The sequence below is a fragment of the Apis dorsata genome, unplaced genomic scaffold (genome assembly GCF_000469605.1).
Source record: "Apis dorsata unplaced genomic scaffold, Apis dorsata 1.3 scaffold_295, whole genome shotgun sequence".
Classification (NCBI taxonomy): domain Eukaryota; kingdom Metazoa; phylum Arthropoda; class Insecta; order Hymenoptera; family Apidae; genus Apis; species Apis dorsata.
Window position 1 is genome coordinate 1,452,552 of NW_006263570.1, and position 6,974 is coordinate 1,459,525.

Sequence of the window (6,974 nt, forward strand, 5' to 3'; positions counted from 1 at the left end):
TGTCGTGCCATCCGTACTATAGCCTCGACAATAAGACAGAGTGGGGCCTGATGTTCCAAGAGACCCACAGTACGTGGCACAGCTGTCCCTTCGTATGATTTCGCATCCAATATTGCGTTCACCATCAAAAGCTAGATTCTCGGTATAGAAAATAAAATTTGTAATTAGAATAAATACATAGCGTGAAAACATTTGTACAATTAAAATTTCTCTTATTTCTTTTTAGGAATATATATCATTTTTTCAATAATTTTATAGTTTTTAATTATATTAATAAATATACATATATATTATAATTTTTACTTAAAATTATTAAAATTTAATATTCATATTAATATTATATGTAGATTAATAGTTTATATTAATAATTAATATTATAGTTAATATTAATTGTTTATAATGTTAATATTTTAGAAAAAATTATAATATCAATATATTATATTGTCATTTGATTTTGTATCTTTTCTATTTCATCTTATCATTATATATCATTGTATGTTTGTATTCGTTTAGCTTTATCGATCTTTCCATTTCAAGATTATGATATAGATTCAACATGAATAAGTATTTTCTATATTATAGAATGTATATTTTATATTATAAGCAATATACTTATGTATGTATTTGAAATTTTAACTAGACACAAACAAAAAATTTTTATACCACGTTTAAGTAAATTCATTTTTTATTTAGGTAATTAAATAACTCTTCTACCACTATCAGAAATCTATGCATAAAAAGCGAACTTCTTGCTTTTGCCTCATGCAATGTAAAAAAGTATATAATAGTTAGATTTATTTTCTGATAAAGAGATCTGATAAAATAAGAATTTTAATATATATTTCATAAAGTAATGAAAAAAAATTTAAATGATTCATAATTTTTACAGAAAAAACTAAAAAAATATTTAATTATTGATTTTAAAATCAATTTTGTAACAGATTAAAGTTTATTTTTATATTTGCAAGAAATATTTAGATAAGTTTAATCTATGTTTTTAAATATTAATTTTTTGTTTTACTGAAATAAATTAAAGAGTATGAATTTTTTCAGAATAAAGCTATAAGTTCACTAATGTTGAAATAAATTAAATTATAATGTTTAATTAAATTATAATGTTTAAATATTTCTATAAAAAGCATTTAAATCTAAATTCTTTTGAACATTGAAACTATGCAGCTATTTAGTAGTACATACTTAAATATATGAATTATACATAGACAATAAAAAATTAAATACATACATTTTATATAATTAAATTATAGTTTGAATATTATTAATGAAAATTCAAAAAAAAGATTAATTCTCATTTTTTATCATATAGAATTAGAATAATAGATACATTCTTAATGAAAATTTAAAAAGAAAAAAAAACTTTGCAGCATCTAGTTCGGCTAGAGATCAAGGCAAAGTGAAAGAGACAACTTGTGCACCGGCAACTCGTATGTGGAGCACATAAACGTGGACGAATAAAAAGAACCATCGAAAAAGGAACTGTATATGTATTAAACTTCGCCAAGTTTCCATGTGTCGCAACATGGCTAAAAGACATCCTTGTCACTTTCTTCCCTTTCGTATACTTTCTCCCCGCAAAATTCAACCCAAGTGCATTCCATTTCAAGCTAGAACACTCATATTTATATATTGGTAGGTATTGTTATAGAACAATTTCATAATTACGAACGTAAACATCTTTGTGTTTAAACCAACGCATATCATCTTACTACAAATAATGAAATCATGATGAAAAATACAAAATTGAAATAGGATTAATGGTACATCAATGGATAATAAATTATAAAAAATTTAAAGAAGTGATATATCAACATGACAAATTATGATATATAAGAAGAAATTATTTTAAAAACGATAGAGCAAATGAATCTATTACGTTTTAACAATCATGACAAAGTTATCCACGTCAATTGTTTCATCGTCGATTATTTTTAAATCATTTTCTCTGATTAGATACCGTTTATTGTCTGATAATCGATGAATACTTGTGTATCGCAATCTAGAAAAAAATTGATAAGAATGAAAATTTTATCGGTTAAAAATAAAAGAAGAGAAAAAGGAATCGATCATAACTTCAAATGATTTTCGTAATCGAAAATAAAGTTCTAGAAACATCTCGAAAGTGTTTCTTTTATTTTTATATATGTAACTTATGTCAGAGTTCCAAAGAAATCATTTCAAAAATATGTTTTTTCTTGTCAAAAATATAATTAACATGTCAGTGGCAAATGCCAACGTGCCATGTTTCGCGCAGCGCCTCGCACTATTTTCGTATTCTCATCTACATCAAGTTCAGGCGCCTTACAACGGTCCTCTTTGGGGAACTTTCCGCGTTCATCGAATCGCGGTCGGTAACCAGTTCTCTTCACGGATGCATATGCGCGCACTATGAGCCCAATTCCACCAGAAACGATTGGTTCCCTCTTCGACATCCTGACGTATCGCCGATAGTGCAGCTACCTTCTATTCCCAGCTTTTCTCGCAATCCCGCGATTTTGTTTGTAGTATAGATTACTTTTGTGTAAGTGAGACAGAACACATAATACACAAAGGTCATCTTTCTCACTTTTCATCTTTCCCGCGCCAGAGCTCCATCTATACATATATTTCTATCCTTTTCTATCATTACGTTATTTCTCTCTTCAATTTCTCTATATACTTCTATTTTCACCACTGTTTTATTCTTCCCGTTTTATCATGTACACCGTGTTTGCAGCGCTAATAAAGTTTTATTTGTGCGTGGAATCGAGAAATATTAACCAATAGATATTAATGATTAATTCATTGTTGTCTTTTTTTGATTATATTTTTGAAATTAGTTTTAATAATAAAAAATAGATATCAAATACTGTTCAATTCTTAACGATTTTAAAAATATATAAGAAATAGTAAAAGATTTTGAAATCTTAAATTATTTAATTATCTAATATATTCTTTTTAAAATTTCGTAATCATTAAAAAAAAAACTTTTGAAATGAATAGAAATCGGAATATAAAAATAGGAATACTGGAATGTGCTATTAAGAACAATTGCTAGATATTCCAAATCATTTGAAAATTTAATGTGCGAACTATAATTATATTTAGCACAGCTTATATCGATTTCTAGAAAAACTACAGGAAATTCGTTACATCTCTTGAAATTGATAGAATGATATTATTATATTTTTCTGGTATAGATTTCAATAAAAAATTTATATTTTAATAATTTATTTAAATATGTATACCTACATTATGTATTAAATATAAAATGGAATTGAAACATAAAACTTTCAATGATACTAAAATAGCACGAAATTTCATGTCTCTTTCATATTTATCATAATTTATATACAAATTCTAAATACATTAAAATCTTAGTACGAACTTACTATATAATATATATTATATACTTACTGCTACATATATACAAATCTAATTTATTATTAAGTATGTTCTCACAAAAACACAATGATTGCATAGAAATATTACGAAAAAAATTACGCAAAATTATGGAAGCAAGAAGAAGTATCGTAAACATAAAAGAAAAGTTGCTTAATCGAACCATGAGTAACGCCAAAATTTCGTCGTAGGCGTTCCGGAGTCCGGTATGTTCGTTGTTACAAAACGCCGGCCTTCAGCCGCTCCCACCAAGTCAGACTTCAGTCCAGAGTTCTCTCCTCGTATGCCTTGGTTTCGTCATCGATGCAGGCAAGGAGTTCCCGGGCTCGCTTGCACGAAATTCTAAACACCGGCACGATATAACAAAACCACTGGCCACGAGGACGTCTCCATGTAATACTACTCTCGAGTCTCTGCTTTATCGGCTGTTGATATGACATTGTCGTACTTTGGCACTTAAGCTCCACTTTTCAACGGTATTATTTCTAAGTACTAAAAATAGAATGAACATAAATTTTCGTTTAAAGTTTTTATAGTATTAAGTTAGAATATTCGTTCAAGATATTGCAATTATAATAAAATCAAAGATAGTTATGGATATATCATATAATTTAATTTATAATGTATTCAAATATTTCAGGTTATATATGCGTTATTAATATTCATGAAAAAAAATTTTTTTAAAAAATTATTTCTAATAATTAGCTTCAATGATATATGATCATATCATCATTAAATTAAGGAATGCAATTTCCAACCAGACTAGTGCTAAATCTATTCATAATTCGAATTGATTTCGGTACGCGTTGTTTTCGACACGTGTTCCATGAAAGTGGACTCAGTTGGCAAACATGTCGCCGTCAGCGTATCTCCGACGTCGCGGCGTGACACCATGAGCAAACGACGTCTGGTCGGGTATTCATACAGAATCGAGTTACAAAACCGAGTTGTAAAAGGTCTACATTGACGTTGTCTTATATCACGTAGCCAACGCAGAGCGTAGCGCACCAGTACCATCAGCAGCAAGAGCGCTGCTACCCGGTGCTGAGTCACTGCTGCGTTGCCAATATACATATCTACGCCATTGCTAGTGGCACGGTCGTGTGGTGTTGCCACGTTTCGTGCTTTCCCTCCCTTCACACCACGCCCCTTCGTCCGACACGATAGGCGTCTATCCCCACTCTTTCCGCCCGAACGAAAAGGAGGAAAACAGGAATAAAACAAAGATAGAGAGATTGTGACGATGGAACCACTGCAGGAAAAGGATAAGAATAGCGAGCACAGCACAAGTAAGAATGAGATAGATATAGAAAGAGAGGATATACAAGAAGAGAAAAGGATAGAAGAGGCGTCGCACCGCGCGTTCAAATTTCATTGCGTCAAGCTCACGGTGCTCTCGCGTCTGCTTAGCGCGGAATTCAGAGAAAACGTCGGTAATGGAGTTTCATGAGATAAACGGCAGCAGCGACGCCAGCGCGGTACAATGTTGGCCCTGGTATCAGATAGGGTTACCAACGGGGCAACCAAAACATTTTCGAATAAATGCATCCAGAAAATGCACCCTTCTCTGATATCCGTTAAATGCACATTAGTTTTGTATATAATGTTACATAACAATGTTATGTAGATAAGAATGTTCGATTTGTTCGCTGTTTTTGCTGTCTAGTTCAAGTCGAAGTTTGGTGAGTCAACAATTCTGGAAAGGCGCGAAAACAATCCATCTATCAGTGATGTTTACGGCACCGTGTTGGTCTTCTTTGGTGAAGGTTGGCTGGCAAAAGCAACTAGACTTCGGCAAGTCCACTTTGCGCTCTGATTGCTAACGCCGTGATTTTTAAATCACTGGTGATCCTGATTTAAGCTCCGACTGCCTGAATTATTTTTCGCGTTCAAAGGAAGAACGAAACTCTATTATATATACATCACTTGCGCATGTGTAGTATCGCAATTCGTAGTATAAAATGGCACTAAACAATGTACTTCCTTTCTTCTATTACTTTAAATTGATTACGTAACGGTAATTGTAATGATCTTTTCCAGTATGTGCATGAGAAAACATATACGGATTCATAGAATCGCTTAATGTAGAAATTTAATCGAGCATTCGATCGCAGCTATCAGATAGCGCGTAGTAGTAATGGATGGAGTTTGGTAAGCCATGAGAATGTCAGTATCGAACAAAAACGTTCATTGTGGTTATAATCATCGTTCATTCCTCCGATATTTCATTTTTTTCCTTTAAAAAGGATTACAATAATTAATCTTTAAAACGTAACACAAGAATTAATAATACACATAATATACTGATTCAAAAAATTGGTGATTAATTTATCAAAATAAAATAAAATCAAAGAATAATGAATTTTGTATCATTGAATCAATTTCAATCATTAGAAATAAGAAAAATTTTGAAATGAGATATTAATGTTTAGCAATTAATATTTTGACACAAGTGTGTTATCATTACCTTTGTATTCTATATTTAACAATTAACAATTCATTTACATAATATTTTTTTTATATCTATATTCATATAACATTAGCAAAACTTTTATCAAAAAAAATCGAAATATTTTGTACAAATATTAAAAAATTCAATATAGGTTGAAAATAATTCAAAAACAGAAATCTTCTATTCTTTCAAGTTCTAACAAAATTTTCCAAAGAACGCAAAAATAATAAGAAGAATGATAAGCGATATTTCTTTAAATTAAAAGAGAATAGTCGGCGATTTTCCAGGCAAACGGTCCATCGGAGCACGTTGCACGGACAGGAACGTGGATGGAAAAGAGGAAACTAACGTGAAAATAAAAAGGACGATAGACGAAAAGGGGAAACGAGTGAAAAGCAAGGACGGCGCGACAGACGAGAGAGAAGGAGGGAAAATACGTGAGAGAGTTGTGAAACGGGAACGCCGTGCGCATCGCAATGCAAATGCAACTGACCCGATAAAGCTGCATTGGGTCATAGAAAGGGAAAATACAACCTACAAACGTGGGTCTCCCGCCAAAATACGATTTTTATAGCCCCTCAGAGCCACGCTGTTCTCGACTCTTGTCTCTCACAGTGACGTTCGTCGACTAACCTTCGAAATTCTTTACACACCCCCGCATTTATGTTCATCATCTACGTTCATCTTCATTCCCTCTGCTGACTTCCTTGCCCAATCTCCGTTTCTTCGACACTTCTCGAACAAGAATGGAAAACTTTAAAGATCTCTCTCTTTTCTCTCCATTCTGTTTTCAATTGAATGTTGCTACTTTAAAATCTACTTTCGAATTAATAAAAACAAAGGGAAAGTTTAGATTTGTCGCGTTGAATGATTCCTTGAAGAATCTTTTGCTGTTTTGTTCCACGACTAATTGCTAATTGTTCTTTAACCGCGAAAAAAGCACTTCTTCGGACGTATCCGCCTTTGATGTGGTCCAAGAATTCTTAAATGTTAGAAATACTAACTGTTACACGATTTCCTTCTTCTTCTTTTAAATTCTACAATTTTACCGATTTCCTTAGAGACAAGTTTAACATTCTTTAATCTTTTGCTTTTATTTTCAATTTTATTTGTTTTTTTTTTTTTT

General features: G+C 31.4%; 1 long non-coding RNA gene across 1 annotated transcript in view; it reads right to left on the reverse strand.

Annotated features, from left to right (window-relative positions):
• Window positions 1–3,560: 3,560 nt before the first annotated feature.
• LOC102671894 overlaps window positions 3,561–6,974 on the reverse strand; it is a 40,779-nt gene continuing 37,365 nt past the window's right edge. Inside the window, exon 2 of the long non-coding RNA XR_004150742.1 lies at window positions 3,561–3,888. This is a non-coding gene — a long non-coding RNA (uncharacterized LOC102671894). The remainder of the gene's footprint in view (window positions 3,889–6,974) is intronic.